The following is a 20,519-nucleotide window of genomic DNA, read 5'->3' on the forward strand; positions in this document are numbered from 1 at the left end:
AAATAACAGGTCTGGCAAGCCCAGTTGGTTGAACACCAGCTTACCAGTCACAATCACAGGCCTAGATGAAATGGTTGAGTCTAGCTTTGCAAGTGTCAGGGAAATGTAGGTATATCCATATCTATAAATAGTGTTTATTTATGGCATAACCCTTTTCCTCCTGTTGTTAAGTGGTAATAATGGTGAGAGGAGTTTCATGTTATTTGGGAAATTTGATTATTCTGTTGTTAAATCATATTTGTCCTGAAGCCCTTCCCCAAAGTTGCATTTTCCTGGCCTTCTGCCGTCCTTATACAAAACCATTTCTCCCTCTCTCTCCATAAACCAGTTTTTTTTTCATCAATCAAGATGACAAATTTTGTATATGTTTAAATGTGTACTGGTCATGGGTTAAGCAAAATGACTTTTTTTAAAATTTTCAATTTAATGAATATCATTGAGCTGTGCTTAGTCATGTCTGACTCTTTGCGACCCCAAAGGACCATAGCCCACCAGGTTCCTCTGTCCATGGTATTCTCCAGGCAAGAATACTGGAGTGGGTAGCCTATCCCTTCTCCAGGGGATCTTCCTGACCCAGGGATTGAACCAGTGTCTCCTTCATTGCAAGCGGATTCTTTACCAACTGAGCTACCAGGGAAGCCCAAACATCAGTGTAAGTTTAGCTATCATATAGTAGATAAAACTGAGATTTAGTTAAGGATTTAGCCCCAGAGAATTTCTTTAACTTATCTATATTGCCATTCAGATGCTCCCTGAGACTAAAATGTTTTTTGAATTTGTGAGTTCTACCTATTTCTGCTTTCAACATTGGTCACTCATGTCCACACAAAGCCCATTTCATGCATAATAATTGCAACAGAAAGCAATATAAGTTCTAAACATTTTACAAATCCAAATTTTACTTTTGCTTCTAGACAAGAAATTTTTAAGCTCATAAAAAATTGGATTGCATATTTTCCTGGCCTAACTCTGATTTATTGAAGTGAAAGAGAAGAGAAGGTTGGGATTGTTCTTAGTTATATATCTCTGTCAATATCTCATCCTCAGCACCCCCTCATCAAGAACTGTTAATTTTCTGAAATGTTATGGGAATTGAAAGATAACAAGTTAGCCACAACTCATTAGCAGCTCATTGGTGCTGGTGGAAAACACAAGATTCCTGGGTCAAAGACAAAGGACTTTATTACTCACAGCATATCAAAGGGCATAAAAATCAGCATATTTGCATTTTTCCTCTTATCCCAAATCCCACAGGGAGACATGAATAAGTCCAGAGAGACAGCTGCCCACAAAGTGGTTTGCACTAAAGCAGAAGAATCTTGTAGTTGTTATTGTTTAGTTGCTAAGTCATGTCTGACTCTTTGCAACCCCGTGGACTATAGCCCAGCAGCTCCTCTGTCCTAGGATTTCTCAGGCAAGAATATTACAGTGGGCTGCCATTTCCTTCTCCAGGAGATCTTCCCGACCCAGGGATCAAACTCCTGCACCTGCAGGTGAATCCTTTACCACTGAACCACCTGGGAAGCCCAGATGAAACTTAATCTTCTGTAATTGGTGGTATGCATGCTTGCCCTTTGCTTAGAGGGACTTTTGTTGTTGTTGTTAGTTGACAATTAGCATTCCTGCTCTTTGTTTTTGAGAAAAAACACTTTTCACAGCTGTTTGATATATAAACACTAAAAGGTAGCTCAGAATAAGAGGGCAATTACTGCCTCTGTCATAAGACACATTGGAACTTTGAAAGATACATGGAGGATGGTATCCTAACAGGAGAGATAAAAATTTGTTTTAAAAAATCAACATTTTACTGGCTTTAGTTAAAACTCTCCTAAATTCTCCAGATAATTGGAATTGGCAGACAATGTCCTTGAATGATTAAAAGTAATTATCATGTATTTGACATTTCATTGTTTTCATTGGTGACTCCATGAATAATATATGCCAAGACATTTGTGGATGAAGTAGAACTTCCTCTGGAATGATGATAAAATTTGGTGATGCATTTGGCTTGCTCTTCATCACTCTCACTGTCTTTTCCCCCTTTCTCTTACATGAGGTGATGCAGCAAAAACACAAAGCACCACACACTCAATAGAGATTGTAAACTACATTCAAACAAGGATGAGAAAAGTGTTGTTCACTTAGTCATTTCCAACTCTTTACGACCCCATGGACTGCAACCCTCTGGAATTCTCCATCCCTGGAATTCTCCAGGCAAGAATACTGGAGTGGGTTGCCATTTCCTTCTCTAATCCTCAAGGATATGAAGGTAATTTTGAACATCTGCACAAATAACACAACCCCTCTAACCCCTGAAAGTTTGAAGATTGGTGGATGGGTGCACGCTCAGTCATGTCCAAGTGTTTTGCAATCCTATGGACTGTAGCCTGCCAGGCTCTTCTATCCACAGAATTTTCCAAGCAAGAATAATGGAGTGGGTCAGCATTTCCTTCTTCAGGGCATCTTCTGCATTGGCAGGCGGATTCTTTACCACTAGAGCCACGTGGAAAACCCCCTGAAAGTTCCAGTGAACCAGTGAAGTTGCTCTGTTGTGTCTGACTCTTTGCCATCCCATGGACTGTAGCCTACAAGTCTCCTCCATCCATGGAATTTTCCAGGCAAGAGTACTGGAGTGGGTTGCCATTTCCTTCTCCAGGGGATCTTCCCGACCTGGGGATCAAACCCAGGTCTCATGAAAGTTCCAGAGTTAAGATAAAAAAAGATTACACCAGAGGCCCTCACAGAGTGGGTGCTTTATCTCTATCTCCTGTGCTTCTCTATTCTTTCACAGATGCTGCACACGAGCAAGCTCTCCTCTTTAGCTGCATGCCATTGAGGTTGAGGTTCATATACTCATTCTGAGATACTGTTGCAGGAAGGGGGATCCCTTCCAGGGCCCAAAACTGGGTTCTCGTCTAACACTCAGAAATGAATTGTCTGAGGAGACACATGTACTGACAAAGCAAGAGATTTTATTGGGAAAGGGCACCCAGGTGGAGAGCAGCAGGGTAGGGGAACCCAGGAGGACAGCTCTGTCAAATGGCTTGCAGTCTCAGGTTTTATGGTGATAGGATTCGTTTCCGGGTTGTCTTTAACCAATCATTCTAACTCAGAGTCCTTCCTGGTGGTGCATGCCTTGTTTAGCCAAGATGGATGCCAGAGAGAAGGATTCTGGGAGATGGTTGGACATGTGCTGTCTCCTTCTGACCTTTCCCGAACTCTTCAGGTTGGTGGTGGCTTATGAGTTCCATGTTCCTTAGCAGGGCCTCCTGTCATAAAATAACTCACGGAAATGGTTACTATGGTGTCTGGCCAGGGTGGGCGGTTCCAGTCAGTGTCCTTCCCCTAACAATATTACACTTTGTATCTCAGATTTTGCTCTCCTTTTCTCCATCTGGTTCTTCTCTTACCCATTTGGCTTGTGATTCCAGAGCCATTGATCCAGCTTGGACTCAGCAGCTGTCCTGTGTGACTGTGTAAACTCCTGCTCCAAAGCCAGGCTGTATTTTTATTTTTTACTATCCTCTTCATGGGCCTTCTGAATAAGTCCTTCTTTCTGAATTTCTTCGTAAAGCAATGGCCCAGATTAAGTCATTGATGTGAATCTTCACTTTAATTATTTTATTCACAGAAACATTAAGCTCTTTTCAGAGTTCAGCATGGCTCATTCTTTTTAAAAACATGATACCTTTGGTTATGTAAAAGAGCTATAAATGAGGCATATTAGAAACTGCTTTATCTGCTTTTTCTGACACCAGGATGTTTGGCATGAAGCTGCTTTTTAAAAGGCCTCCTAAGTATGGTAGACCTGTTTTACTCTGGGTGTTTTCTTCCATTTCCCCATAGACATTTTATGTCATATAAAATTTTTCTCCCTTCACAGAAAATGCATTTAATTCACCGATATTAAGTATGTGTGGTCGGGGGAAGGATGGTGGAGAGGGAGAGAGAGGTAGACCAAGATGCAAAAGGAATTCAGAAAAAATATTAAAAATAAAAATAAATTTGCTACATAAGTGGATTTGGTCTGAGTTCATTACAGAGACATTTTTATTATCACTTTAAAGATTAAAAGCGAACCTGAAAGAATCCTAGCTTGCCTTTATTTTATAAATGAGGAAATTAAGGGTCAGGGTCACCAAAGGAGTAAGAGGCAGAGCTTGGAATAGAATAGAATCAGGATCATCAAGTTAGTGTGCTGTGCATCGTAACAGAGCAAAAGCACTAGCTGGGTAAGCATGCAGTGAAACACCTAAAAATATCTTTATTTTATCTTGAGAATATAATGATCAGGAATATCCAAGTCTTGAGCTATTAGCCTCTGTCTTAGCAAACTCTTCCCTGATAGCTCAGTTGGTAAAGAATCCACCTGTAATGCAGGAGACACTGGTTCAATTCCTGGATTAGGAAAATCCATTAGAGAAGGAATAGGCTACCCACTCCAGATTCCCGGGCTTCTCTTGTGGCTTAGCTGGTAAAGAATCTGCCTGCAGTGCGGGAGACCTGCTTTCAATCTCTGGATTGGGAAGATCCCCTGAAGAAGGGAAAGGGCTACCCACTTTAGTATTCTGGCCTAGAGAAGTCCATGGGGTTGCAAAAAGTCAGACCTGAATGTGCGACTTTCACTGGAGAACTCTGGAAAAGAAGAAGTAATCATGTACGGAAGCAGTTCTGTATATATAAGTGGGGCTTCCCAGGTGGCACTAGTGCTAATGCAAGAGACTGTATTACCTGCCTGCCAATGCAAGAGACCTAAGAGATGCAGGTTCTATCCCTGGGTAGGGAAGATCTCCTGGAGGAGGGCCTGGCAACCTGCTCAAGAATTCTTTCCTGGAGAATTCTATGGACAGAGGAGTCTGGCAGGCTACACTCCATAGAGTTGCAAAGAGTTGAACATGGCTGAAGTGACTTAGCATGCATCCATGAATGCATGTCTGAGCCCATATCAGACATTGTCAAAGTAAGGCCTTTTGGTGAAAGCTGAGTTGGAGTATGTGACTCAGGCATGGTTGATAAAGTAGGACTCTTCTTTTGAGAGTAAATCTTGAATATCCCTTAAAGAACTGGACCAAAGCAGTATAAAAAAAGGCATGAATCAAAGGAACACAAGTCTTCATGGATACTTAATTATATATTCAGAAGAAAGAGAAAGGGAGAGAGAAACCTAGCTAGGTTTCCCTAGGAGAGTAGCAGAGAGGGTCACATACTGCTTTTAAACCGTCCACCTGTTGATTTATGAATCTAGCCAACAAAGAAAATATAAAACCTAATTTTAAAAAAAATTCCTAGGAGAATAATTTCCTCAACTAGGCCCAGATCTCAATCAGTTTAAATCTATCTTGCCTAGAACAGAAATGTACCAGTTTTAAACAAACAGAAAGAGACTGGGGTAAAAGGATCCACCAGTTTAAAATGGTGCTAAGACCTCTGGTTCTAATTTTCTAGCTCAGCCTGCTTTTGCTTATGCTTCAGAGCCTCTGAGGGTAGAAATAAGAGCACAGGCATGTCTCATTATTTAAATTATCAGCATTAAAGTTTATAAATATGCAGAATCTGGTCTGCCCAGAAGAAAAAAACTGATGATCCACTGGTCACAGTTATGACCTATAGTTTATGAGCTTGTCACTACATTCAAAATAGCTCTCCTTCAAAATGATCCTCAGATCCATCTTTTCTACAATTTCAAAACAAGACCATCCAAACTAAACAAATGTTAAATTAGCACATTCAGAAGCCATGAAATCCCACAGCTACCAGAAGGTTATTGAACACTTTCTGAAATTTCTAAATTCCAGTACAAATATTAAGAAGACATCTGCCAGCCATCATAATGGCACATTCAGAAAAAGTCTTCCACCTATTTATCAGAGCAAGCTGAAATCAAAATCCAATCATTTCTCTTCTTCCCTCCTGCCATTGAACTGAACATAATAGAGACATAAAAGATGGAACCCACTTGACTGAAGAGTGATGTTATAATTTGATGTGAACCCTCCAGGTGGGTGAACTTTTCAGAACCAGTTCCCCCATGTGACAGCTGCCACCATAGCTAGGCTTCAGAAAGATGTGCTAGGCCATTGCCCTGAGGTAGAACTGAAAGCTTCATTGACTGAGTATGCTACAAACTAACTTCCGCCAACTTTTTTTTTTCCCATAAAATAACAATAATTTTCTAAGAAAAAGTATTTTTTAATGTCAATTAATTAAAACTAGACTTACTTACTAGGAGACCTATCCTCAGTCTGCAAGGGAGATCTCTCATCTCTAAGGACTGGCCTGAAAAGACAGATTTTCTTTCCCGGATCACTTATAAATCCAAGAACCTCCAGGAATCATGAGAATCTAAAATCTCTGCTGAGGTATTAATCTCAAGATGGTCCAAATCCAAGTCTAATGTTGACTTCCACTGCCACATGTGTTACCCAGCTTCTCTGAAGTTCTACACAGCCTTGTTATAGCCTCTAGAAGACACAGATAAGGCAGCGTTCCTTCCACCATCTGCCTTGGCTGGTGATTCCCTTAGTGTGGTAGTTACAAGGTTCTGAAGCAAGACTGCAAAGTTTGAGTTCGGGCTCTTTACTCCATTAGTTATGTGATTGGGAACTCTGTGCCTTAGTTTCCTCTTTTGTAGTATTGAAATAATAATTGTATCAATCTCATTTTTTTAAGGAAAAAAGAAGTTACACTCAAAAGCACTCAGAATACTGGCAGCTACAAAGTAAGTGCCTAATATATATGAGCTATTATATTTACCCTGATATTTCAGTGGAAAGGCAGATGGAGCCAGTATTACTCTAGAACAGTGAGTCTCAGTTACCTCTGTCTGCCCAGAGTCCTTTCCCTTAAGTGTCCCTTACAAGATTCTTTTCCCACCTCCCATCATCAGCCACTTATCTTAACTATCTTCCACTTTCTTGGTGCTAAAATTCTCAGGATTAGGATTCAATCTTTCAGAGTGCACAAGACAGATGATAAAATAACCTCTGAGGATTTGACCCGCATCTGTGAGATTGTTCAGTCGCTCAGTCATGTTTGACTCTTTGCAAACCAATGGACTATAGCCCCCAGTCTCCTCTGGCCATGAGATTTTCTGGGCAAGAATATTGAAGTGGGTTGCCATGCACTTCTCCAAGGAGATTTTCCTGACCCTGGGATTGAACACGTGTTTCCTGAGTGTCCTGCACTGGCAGGCAGATTCTTTACTACTGAGCCACCTGGGAAGTACTATGTCATTGGGAGTTGTTGTTCAGTTGCTAAGTTGTGTCCAGCTATTTGTGACTTAGTGGACTGCAGCATGACAGGTTAATTTGTACTCCATTGTCTTGTGGAGTCTGCTCAAATTTATGTCCATTGAGTCAGTGATACTATCTAACCATCTCATCCTTTGCCACTCACTTCTCCTTTTGCTTTCAGTCTTTCCCAGCATCAATATCTTTTTTTTTTTTTTATGTATGAGAACTTTTTCTTTTTTTTTTATTTTTTATTTTTTTATTTTTTTTTAATTTTAAAATCTTTAATACTTACATGTGTTCCCAAACATGAACCCCCTTCCCCTCCCTCCCCATTTCCAATGAATCAACTTTTTTGATCAGGTGGCCAAAGTGTTGGAGCTTCAGCTTCAGCATCATTCCTTCCAGTGAATATTCAGGGCTGATTTCCTTTAGCATTGACTGGTTTGATCTCCTTCAAGTCCAAGGGAAATCAGTCCAGCTGAATTCAGCAAATCAGTCTTGAATATTCATTGGAAGGACTGATTGTTGGAAGCTGAAACTCCAATACTTTGGCCACCTGATGTGAACTGACACCTTAGAAAACACCCTGATGCTGGGAAAGATTGAAGACAAGAGGAGAAGGGGACGACAGAGGATGAGATGGTTGGATGGCATCATCAACTCAATGGACATGAGTTAGAGTAAACTCCGGGAGTTGGTGATGGACAGGGAGGACTTATATGCTGCAGTTCATGGGGTCACAAAGAGTCGGACATGACTGTGAAGCTGAACTGAACTGAATTCCAAGGAACTCTCAAGAGTCTTCTCCACCACCACAATCCAATTTTTCAGCACTCGGCCTTCTTTATGCCCAACTTTCACATCCATTCATGACTACTGGAAAAACCATAGTTTTGACTATAGGTTTTGACTATGGACTTTGATAAGCAAAGTGATGTCTTCTTTTGAATATGTTGTCAGTGGGAAAACAGATGTTTATTGTCATACCCTTCCCAGATACTCTATTTGCATTTTGTCAGCAATCTTCTGAAGATGCAATGGCATGGCTGGTACCTCACACTTCCCACAGTACATGAATCATCTGAGTCCACCCAAATCTGAATCCAAATCCCAAGGGCAAGTTTTATTTTAACAACAAATTTATTGAACTCTAGCATACTGTACAATTTATCTTTTAAAAGTGTACAATTCAATGGTTATTTATACATAGAATTGTGCAATAAACACAATATAATTTCAGAACATTTTTATCACCCTGGAAAGAAACCCCAGACCCACTAGCAGTCACAACATCCTTTCCTCTCCTCCAAGCCCTAAACAATCACTAATTACTCTTTAGTCTCTATTGATTTATCTAATTCTCAACATTTCAGTAAATGCATACATGCAATATGTGTCCTTTTAGGACCAGGCATCATTCTTTAATGCTTTCAAGTGTCAATCATGTTGCCTCATTTATTAATATTTCATTCATTTTTATCATTGAACAATATTCTGTTATATGTATATACCTTTCTAATCCCAAAGAAAGGCAATGCCAAAGAATGTTCAAATCACTGTACAGTGAAATCATACACTCATTTCAAATGCTAGCAAGATTATGCTCAAAATCCTTCAATCTAGGCTTTAGTAGTGCATGAACTGAGAACTTCTAGATGTACAAGCTAGATCTGGAAAAGGCAGAGGATCCAGAGATCAAATGCCAACATATGCTGGATCATAGAAAAAGTAAGGGAATTAAAAAAAATCATGGACTTCTGCTTCATTGACTATGCTAAAGCTTTTAACTGTGTGGATCACAACAAACTGGAATATTCTTAGAGACTGAAATACCAGACCACGTTATCTGCCTTCTGAGAAGTCTGTATGTAGGACAAGAAGAAACACTTAGAACTGGACATGGAAAAATGGACTGGTTCAAAACTGGGAAAGGATTACATCAAGGCTGTATATTGTCATCTTGCTTATTTAACTTATATCCAGAATACAGCATAAAAAATGCTGGGCTGGGTGACTCATAAACTGGAATCAAGACTGTGGGAGAAATATCAACAACCTCAGATATTCATGTGATATCACTCTAATGGCAGAAAGTGAAGAGGAACTGAAAAGCCTCTTAATGAAGATGAAAGAGGAGAGTGAAAAAACTGGCTTAAAACTCAACATTCAAAAAAATGAAATCATGGTATCGGGTCCTAATCCTTCATGGCAAATAAATGGGGAAAAAGTGGAAACAGTGTCAGATTTCATTTTCTTGGACTCCGAAATCACTGCAGATGGTGACTGTAGCCAAGAAACTAAAAGATGCTTGCTCCTTGGAAGAAAAGCTGTGACAAACTTAGCATATTTAACAGCACATACATCACTTTGCCTACAACAGTCTGTATAGTCAAAGCTATGGCTTTTTCCAGGAGTCATGTATGAATGTGAGAGTTAGACCATAAAGATGGTTGAGCCCTGAAGAACTGATACTTTCAAACTGTGGTGTTGCAGAAGACTCTTGAGAGTCTCCCTTGAACAGCAAGGAGATCAAACCCATCAACCCTAAAGGAAATCAGCCCTGATTATTCATTGGAAGGACTGATGCTGAAGCTGAAGCTCCAATACTCTGGCCATCTGATGCAAAGAGCCAACTCATTGGAAAAGACCCTTATCCTGGGAAAGATTGTAGGCAAGAGGAGAAGGGGGCAACAGAGGATGAGATGGTTGGATGACATCACTGACTCAATGGACATGAGTTTGAAGAAACTCAAGGAGATAGTGAAGGACAAGGAAGCCTGGTGAACTTCAGTTCATTGGGTTGCAAAATGCTGGACACCACTTAGCAATAAAACAATAACAATGTAGATATACCACATTTGTTCATCTGCTCGTCAGGAGACAAATATTTGGGATGGGTTGTTCTTCTTTATCTAGAATCTTGAGATGGAAAATTAAGTCTTTCACTTGAAATATTTATTCTTTTTAATATATACATTCATAGCTATGAATTTTGCTCTGAATGTTGCTATAAGTGCATCCCATACATTTTGATATGTTGCTTTTTCATTTCCATTTATTTACAAGTATTTTTTAATTTTCTTCATAATTTCTTCTTTGATTATTTAAGATTATATATATATTTTTAATTCATGTACTTGTAAGTTTTTCAAGTTTCTTTCTGTTAATGATTTCTACTTTTATTTTATTGTGGTTGGAGAACATATCTTAAATGATGGGCCTGATTTTCCAGGAAATATAATGCTTACAAATGATACATTTTAAATGAATAAAATATATCAAAATATTTGGCAAAGGTGAGTAAATATAATGGATTCACTGGGAAATATTGATGTTAAGTGGAGAAGAGGGCAACAGAGAAGGAGATAATTGGATGGCATCGATGGGCATGAGTTTGAACAAACTCTGTGATAGTGAAGGACAGGGATGCCTGGTGTGCTGCAGTCCATGGGATCGAAAGAGGCAGACACAACTGAGGAACTAAACAACAAAATTTATGAGGGAGAAAGTTTATGAACATTTTACTACAACCTGTTACATGGATGACATGCAAAAGAGCAAAACTAGAAATTGTGTTTTCTCTCGAAAGATGTGAGGTTTTTTGTACCCGGAGAGCAGAGGTTTGCTTTAATACCAAAATACTTTGTTTTGTTCTGTGCTTTTGACATATTCTTAAATCATTTTAACAAAATTTCCTTAAAAATCCCACTGCTGGGCATACACACCGAGGAAACCAGAACTGAAAGAGACACATGTACCCCAATGTTCATCGCAGCACTGTATAATAGCCAGGACATGGAAGCAACCTAGATGTCCATCAGCAGATGAATGGATAAGAAAGCTGTGGTACATATACACAATGGAGTATTACTCAGCCATTAAAAAGAATTCATTTGAATCAGTTCTAATGAGGTAGATGAAACTGGAGCCGATTATACAGAGTGAAGTAAGCCAGAAAGAAAAACAACAATACAGTATACTGATGCATATATATGGAATTTAGAAAGATGGTAATGATAACCCTGTATGTGAGACAGCAAAAGAGACGCAGATGTATAGAACAGCCTTGTGGACTCTGTGGGAGAGGGAGAGGGTGGGATGATCTAGGAGAATGGCATTGAAACATGTATAATATCATGTAAGAAATGAATCACCAGTCTATGTTCAATGCAGCATACAGGATGCTTGGGGCTGGTGCACTGGGTTGACCCAGAGAGATGGTATGGGGGGGAGGTGGGAGGGGGGTTCAGGATTGGGAACATGTGTACACCTGTGGCAGATTCATGTTGATGTATGGCAAAACCAATACAGTATTGTAAAATAAAATAAATAAATAAAATTTATATTGATTATACTAAAAAATTTCTTTTAACTATTAAAACTGTTATTACTATATTTCTTGCCTTCAGATTCTAGGGATGTATGTTCACATCTTGAATGCTCTAAATAATCATTGATTTTGTTATCATCTAATTTATATCCTAATGTAAGTTAAAACAAAAAGCAAAGTTTTTTTTTTGTTTTGTTAATATATGAAGTGTCTTTAGTTTTCCTAAATGGCCATTAAAAACACAAAAATTTGCTTCTTCATATTATGGAAGATACATAACAGAAATAATCAGTCTTGCTTAACCTCCAAATTATAATTTCTTCAATTTTATTGTGAGATTCTTTTTGTCCACCAAACTTAGGACAAAAAATAATCTGAAAAATTAGAAGAGTAGTTCAGCTTTCCTAGATTAATTACAAGTAAGAAGTGCTGACAAACTATGTTTCAATGATTGTGTACTTTTTGGATTAAAAAAAATCATATTCATATTCATATTCAAAGAATAGTGAAATATCAGTCTATTAAAAGATTTGCTTTTAGTTAAAAATTATTATCAGTGAAGGACAATTGTAATATAGTAAATATAAAAAAAGAAAGTCCCTGGAGATTAGTTAATGTTCTCAGTTTTCACAACATCTTCTTACAGGCAAAAAAAAACAAAAAACATTCAGGACTTTTTTTTTTTTTTTTTGGTCAAAAAAGTACTATTTATTCAAACTAAGGAGCCCTCAAATACATACTTATATGTTATCTAATTTTTAAAAAAGCAGTTTATTCCAATTTAACTTCACTAGATTGGTAGCAATGCTTTGGATGTACATAAATACTCAATGTAGCAATTCTCTCTTTTTTCCCATTAATTTTATATCAAGTTTGTTTTATTGAATTTTACTATTATTTTCTTATTATAAATATGAAAATAATTTTGAAACAATGCCTGGAAGAAGTGGTAAATTGCATAAGCTGTAAAAATACTAAAATATAACATAAAAATTACAATATATATATATACTCCCATTGGTTGACAAAACAGAGGAAACATTACTTGAAGTCATTACAATTATATACCTACACAACTATCAAAGAAAAATTATCTTGTATGAACTATTTAACAGACACTACTGGGACACCTGGAGGACATCTAGAAAAAGAATAAAATGGTGTTGAAAATACTGAATGTAAATGAGAATAAATGGAGAGGCTAGATGGTGTTGCTTGAAAGGCGTGTGGGATTCTCTGGCCTGTAGAGGAAATCATTACAAAGACCCACTAAGGTAACAAGTCCCTTGGTTCCAGTCATATTACAGTTTCTACTTCACAGGTACAAAGTTAGTTTTCCTTGCCCCAACAAATATGCCTTTTGGGGCTTCCCTGGTAGCTCAGAGGTAAAGAATCCACCTGCAAGGCAGGAGACATGGGTTTAGTGCCTGGTCTGGGAAGATCCCACATACCGCGGAGCAGCTGTCTGAGTGCTCCAACTGTTGAGTCTGTCCTCTAGAGCCTGGTAGCCGCACTGCTGAGCCCATGCAGGCTAGCGACTGTGCTCCAAGGAGAGAAGCCATCTCAGTGAGAAGTCTTAGCACTGCAGCTACAGAGCAGCCCCCACTTACTGAAGCTAGAGAAAAGCCCACATAGCAGGAAAGACCCAGCACAGCCAAAAATAAACAAATAATTGCTTAAGTGTCCTTTGGTGGATATGTAATCATGATTATATCATTATTATGCCAGTCAGTGTCTCTGCCTGACCATGTATGAGTGGAGGTGAGTCATAATGCAACCACTTCAGTGAGGGAAATGATGACACAGGCCAGCCTTACCTGCCTCCAAAACCCTCTGACAAAGACAAATCCTGGGTTTAAATCAGAAGATTTATCATTTACTAATACATTTCCCTGATTGTAAATCAGCTGTCTTCCCCAAAACCACTCCTAAGAGAATCTAAACTCCTTCGGGGCAAATATCTTTGTAGATGTGTTCTACTGTTGCATCCCAAGCACCAAGAAGAGTGGCTAGCAAAGAGTAGGTACTCAAACAATAACTGTGTATTGAAAGAATAGGCCTCCCTCCCCTAGGAGACTGTAAGACACTCGGGAGCAAGAACCATATTGAACTGGGTTTGGTACATCCAGCATCCAGTTCACTGTTTGAGACCTCTTTGCATCAGTGAATATTATTGAATTAATTATTTGGAAGTAGAAACAGGAGAAAAAAAAATTTCTTTCCAATCCAGAGATAGTATATTGGAATCTACCCTTGGGCCAAATATAGATGTCTTTTGTTTATCAGGTGTCCTGCAAGCTCTTCTAGTAAGCTGTAGGTTTCAAGGACAAGTTGACAATGCAATTCATTTTTCTATGAAATTCACATAGAAGCTGATTCAATTCTCAAGACACAGCGTGAACTAAGGTGGCATTTACCGGACCTCAAGCATTTAAATATCACTTTTAAAGTTGCTTCTTCCCCTGCATCACAGCTGCACTGATATATTTTTCAATTATTTATTATAAAACAATTTCTTATTTAAAGAAGAGTTGTAAAGATAGTACATAGAGTTCCCATGCACCCTTCACCCAGTTTCCCCTAATGCTGACATCTTATACAACCATGAAACATTTGTCAACACGTGGAAATTAACATTGATACTGTACTACTAATTGTATTGCACTTGTATTTTACTAGTTTTTCTATTAGCATCATTTTTTGTTCCAGAAATGAACCCAGAATATAATTTTGCATTTATAATGATTCCTTAGTCTCCTTCTAAACTGTTATAATAATTTCTTCGTCATTCCTTGTTTCTTCATGATCTCGACTAACAGACACTTGTGAAGATTTTTGGCCAGTAATTTTATAGACTGTGTCTAAATTTGAATATGTCTATTGTGTCATGATTAGACAAACTATATAGATTTGGAGGAAGAAGCTTACAGAGGTGAAGTATCAGTCCACTTCAGTTCACTTCAGTCACTCAGTCGTGTCTGATTCTTTGCGACCCCATGAATCGCAGCACGCCAGGCCTCCCTGTCCATCACCAACTCCCGGAGTTCACTCAGACTTACATCCATTGAGTCAGTGATGCCTTCCAGCCATCTCATCCTCTGTTCTCCCCTTCTCCTCCTGTCTCCAATCCCTCCCAGCATCAGAGTCTTTTCCAATGAGTCAACTCTTCGCATGAGGTGACCAAAGTACTGGAGTTTAAGCTTTAGCATCATTCCTTCCAAAGAAATCCCAGGACTGATCTCCTTCAGGATGGACTGGTTGGATCTCCTTGCAGTCCAAGGAACTCTCAAGAGTCTTCTCCAACACCACAGTTCAAAAGCATCAGTTCTTCAGCACTCAGCTTTCTTCATAGTCCAACTCTCACATCCATACATGACCACAGGAAAAACCATAGCCTTGACTAGACGAACCTTTGTTGGCAAAGTAATGTCTCTGCTTTTGAATATGCTATCTAGGTTGGTCATAACTTTTCTTCCAAGGAGTAAGCATCTTTTAATTTCATGGCTGCAGTCACCATCTGCAGTGATTTTGGAGCCAAAAAAAATAAAGTCTGACGCTGTTTCCACTGTTTCCCCATCTATTTCTCATGAAGTGATAGGACCAGATACCATGATCTTCATTTTCTGAATGTTGAGCTTTAAGCCAACTTTTTCACTCTCCACTTTCACTTTCATCCAGAGGCTTTTTAGTTCCTCTTCACTTTCTGCCATAAGAGTGGTGTCATCTGCATATCTGAGGTTATTGATATTTCCCTTGGCAATCTTGATTCCAGCTTGTGCTTCTTCCAGCCCAGCGTTTCTCATGATGTATTCTGCATAGAAGTTAAATAAGCAGGGTGACAATATACCGCCTTGATGTACTCCTTTTCCTATTTGGAACCAGTCTGTTGTTCCATGTCCAGTTCTAACTGTTGCTTCCTGACCTGCATACAGATTTCTCAAGAGGCAGGTCAGGTGGTCTGGTATTCCCATCTCTTTCATAATTTTCCACAGTTTATTGTGATCCACACAGTCAAAGGCTTTGGCATAGTCAATAAAGCAGAAACAGATATTTTTCTGGAACTCTCTTGATTTTTCAATGATCCGGTGGATGTTCGCAATTTGATCTCTTGTTCCTCTGCCTTTTCTAAAACCAGCTTGAACATCAGGGAGTTCACGGTTCACATATTGCTGAAGCCTGGCTTGGAGAATTTTGAGCATTACTTTGCTAGTGTGTGAGATGAGTGCAATTGTGCAGTAGTTTGAGCATTCTTTGGCATTGCCTTTCTTTGGGATTGGAATGAAAACTGACCTTTTCCAGTCCTGTGGCCACTGCTGAGTTTTCCAAATTTGCTGGCATATTGAGTGCAGCACTTTCACAGCATCAGCTTTCAGGATTTGAAATAGCTCAACTGAAATTCCATCACCTCCACTAGCTTTGTTTGTGGTAATGCTTCCTAAGGCCCACTTGACTTCACATTCCAGGATGCCTGGCACTAGGGTGAGTGATCACACCATTGTGATTATCTTGGTCTTGAAGATCTTTTTTGTACAGTTCTTCTGTGTATTCTTGCCACCTCTTCTTAATATCTTCTGCTTCTGTTAGGTCTATACTAGTCCGTTAATTTTTGTATTCCAAATGACGCTGCTGTTTCATAAAACAAAGTGAACATTTTGTATCCATGCAACACCTGTCAAAACTGGTGTGAGTATTGGGTTGTGATAAGCCTAGAAATCCTGGTACATAGTTCTTTTGTTTACCAAAGCAATGGAATGCACGCACTAGAGATTCAAAGATATGCTGGATGTCTAGTCCAGCCTGAGTTCAAGCTTGAGCTCCAGCTTGACCTTCGAGGTCAAGGCCTAAATTAATTGTGAGGGTCAAACACCTGCCCCTGTTTTGGTCCTTCTAGTGACTAATCTCAGAAGCTTCGGGAGAAAAGAAAATGAGAAAGAGACTATTTGGTGGGCAAACATCCAAGTTTCTTATATTGATGTCATGAGTAATGACAGAATATAATAAATGGCATATTGTAAATGCAAAAATATTTGTTGATGAATAAACATATAAATGGCCAGGCAACAAAACCATGTCATCCGGTATGACTAACAGAACACTGAGCTCTCTGGGCAATGGATCTGACCCAAGATGTCTGGCAATTTTTCTCTTCAGATGTCATAGTAACCTGCAAAATTAGCTTTACAATAGGTAGTTGAAGAGAAATTGCTGGTAATATCACATCAAAGGTTACATTAAATATAAAAGTTAGAAATTAACTCTAACCACACATAATAAGCTTCTTCTTGCTGCCTTTTTGAACCAAAAGGAAGATCCTAGGAAAAAATCTTTTTGTTTCCCTTATTTTAATTAAATCAATATATCTAACAATCTTAAGGCACTTACATTTTTAATGACATTAAAATGAAGTATATTACAGACATTGCTGACAAGAACTTACTTTCTTTTGCCAAACTTAATGCAGACTATATTATTGGTTGTATTTTATTTTCATTATTTTTAAAAGCTTCACCTGGAGAAATCTGAAAATGAAAAGGCAGTTTTGCTATTTCAGAAATCATTACTCCTTAAAGAATGTCCCTGGCTTAAGGAAAATTTGAAAAAGGTTTTCTCTTTGAAAAAACTCATACGATTGAAGAGATTTCACCTGCAAAGTGTTTTACTCCAGAGGGAGCCCCCTTTGAGAATTTTAAGCATTGCATGGGAAATGTATTCTTTGAAGATTTTCATGTTAAAAAACAGTTGCATGATTTGGGTATCCTTTTTGAAGTTTTTTTTAAAACAATATTTAAAGGATTTCCCCCTTTGAATGTTTCATGTTATTGAGTACTGCTTTTCTGAAAAATGTCATTCCATGTTCGAGTGGTTTGCTTGTCTTTTCATTTGCCCCTATTATTAACCTACCTTTAATTATTTTGTTCTAATAAGAGAGATTGAAGATATTAATATACCAGGACTCCTCCTACCTGCTATAAAACTGGGATTGGATTTCTCAGCCTCACCCTGCATCAGATCAGATTCAGAAGTACTATTAAAATTACTACCCCATTTAAGGAACCAAGATAGAAATATGACCTAGCATAGGAAGCTCTGTAAGAATTGGCAGTGTCTGGATGAATTACTCAAGAGCAGCAATAAGTGATTACAGATAATAGAGAACACCTTGATAAATTTTATCATTGTGTCCCGAAATCAGATACAGCTGAAGAGGAGACAAACCTTTTAGAGTAGACTAGATGAGGCATATAAAGACTAATATCTGCTTTCTTTCATTTGACTAACTTCCTATGAGACTCTAGATTATTGTATCAAATAGGACACAAAATAAATACAGTATTAGCCTTACTCTTGAGAAGTTTACAATCTTACAAGAAGGCATAAAATGGACACACATAGTTATAATGTCAGATTTTGTGTTAAGTGCATCAGTAATGAAAGCCCTTATCAGCACAGAAAGAAAAGAAAAGCTGTTTCTGATTAGGGGGATAAACATCTTAATTATAGAAGGGGACATTTTAGATAAGCATTAAGGTAGTGTTTCCAACTGGAGAATATAACAGTAACCCATAACTGGGTCAAGAAATCAGTCCAGTGGGATGAGATTAGCATTTTCTTTTAGTGATATGGAATGATAAAGAAAAGAGCACAATACAATCAAAATGAAGTTTTGTATGACTCAAAGTAAGGGATAATATACTTTCAGGAAAATTTTGCTTCTTTATTGTTTTACGTACATATATATGTGCATTAGGTTGCAAGTAAGATATCTTTCAGTTCAGTTCAGTTCAGTCGCTCAGTCGTGTCTGATTCTTTGCGACCCCATGAATCGCAGCACGCCAGGCCTCCCTGTCCATCACCAACTCTAGGAATTCACTCAGACTCGCGTCCATCGAGTCCGTGATGCCATCCAGCCATCTCATCCTCGGTCGTCCCCTTCTCCTCCTGGCCCCAATCCCTCCCAGCATCAGAGTCTTTTCCAATGAGTCAACTCTTCACATGAGGTGGCCAAAATACTGGAGTTTCAGCTTTAGCATCATTCCTTCCAAAGAACACCCAGGACTGATCTCCTTTAGAATGGACTGGTTGGATCTCCTTGCAGTCCAAGGAACTCTCAAGAGTCTTCTCCAACACCACAGTTCAAAAGCATCAATTCTTCAGCACTCAGCTTTCTTCATAGTCCAACTCTTACATCCATACATGATCAGTGGAAAAACCATAGCCTTGATTAGACGGACCTTTGTTGGCAAAGTAATGTCTCTGCTTTTGAATATGCTATCTAGGTTGGTCATAACTTTTCTTCCAAAGAGCAAGCGTCTTTTAATTTCACGGCTGCAGTCACCATCTGCAGTGATTTTGGAGTCCAAAAAATAAAGTCTGACATTGTTTCCACTGTTTTCCCATCTAATTCCCATGAAGTGATGGGACCGGATGCCATGATCTTCGTTTTCTGAATGTTGAGCTTTAAGCCAACTTTTTCACTCTCCTCTTTCACTTTCATCAAGAGGCTTTTTAGTTCCTCTTCACTTTCTGCCATAAGGCTGGTGTCATCTGCATATCTGAGGTTATTGATATTTCTCCCAGCAATCTTGATTCCAGCTTGTGCTTCTTCCAGCCCAGTGATCTCAGTAAAACAAAGCAAACAAAGCAAAAACCATTTTAACTCACTATGTTAAAAATGGAAAAGTTTCAAGAAAAAAAATGAGCTAGGAGAATAGGCATAGTTTTGGCAAAGGTCAAAAGATAGAAACATACTGAAGGATAAAATAATTTAGTGTCTTGAAGTTAGAGTTCACTAGAGGAGTGAGAAAAGAATGGAAAAGTAAAATGAGGTGAGGAAAGGAATGAATTTTGGAGAAACTTGAGATCCAAGCCAAAGAATTCATGTATTATTCTAAAATAGAGAGGAACCATTGAAAATCTGGGGGCGGAAGGAACAATATCAGAGTTTGTACTGAGAAGATTAATCCATCATGTATAGGTTGCAGGAAGTAGAAATTATACATAGAGCAAGAGACTAGTGGTATTACTGGCTGAACAAGCGTGGAGTCTGTCATTTTTTAACTAAATATATGTATATACATTATAAATACAAACTTTAAAATTGTAAAATAAGGTTAGAAGCATAACTTATTCTGTTTTTCTTATAAAGAAATAAGCTTTAAAAAGTTTCCTTTTAATTGTATTCTTTAAATAAGAATGAAAAAAAATTACACAACATTGTGGAAATGCTGCAAGTAAACACTGCAAAAACTGGAAATGAATTCATAGATCTTTTCTTTTTTTAAATTTTATTTTTCCTAATAACTTACAAATTAAAACTTCAAGAATTTTTGAAGCTATGTCACTGTTATATTTAATAATATTTGGTTGCCATTGCCTTCTCCAATATAAAGATAGAATTCATATTATTAATAAGGTTAAGCATCACCATAACTTAAGAAAACGACTCAAATGCCAGAATTCTATCTCATACTCCACATATTTCAGCCTCTACCATAATATCTGATAAATAATAAGTTCATGGACATCACCAGATGGTCAATACCAAAATCAGATTCATTATATACTTTGTATCCGAAGCTGGAGAAGCTCTTTACAGTCAACGAAAACAAGACCAAGAACTGACTATGGCTCAGATTATGAAATGCTTATTTTAAAATTCAGACTTAAATTGAAGAAAGTAGGGAAAACCACTGGACCATTCAGGTATGACCTAAATCAAATTCCTTATGATTATACAGTGGAAGTGACAAATAGATTCAAGGGATTAGATCTGATAGAGTACCTGAGAACTATGGACAGAGGTTCATAGCACTGTACAGAAGGCAGTGATCAAAACCATACCCAAGAGGAAGAAATGCAAAAGGCAAAATGGTTTTGTGAGGATGACTTACGTATAGCTGCGAAAGGAAGAAAAGCAAAAGGCAAAGGAGAAAAGGAAAAATATATCCATTTGGATG

The sequence above is a fragment of the Capricornis sumatraensis genome, chromosome 17, assembly GCF_032405125.1.
Source record: "Capricornis sumatraensis isolate serow.1 chromosome 17, serow.2, whole genome shotgun sequence".
In the NCBI taxonomy this organism is placed as follows: domain Eukaryota; kingdom Metazoa; phylum Chordata; class Mammalia; order Artiodactyla; family Bovidae; genus Capricornis; species Capricornis sumatraensis.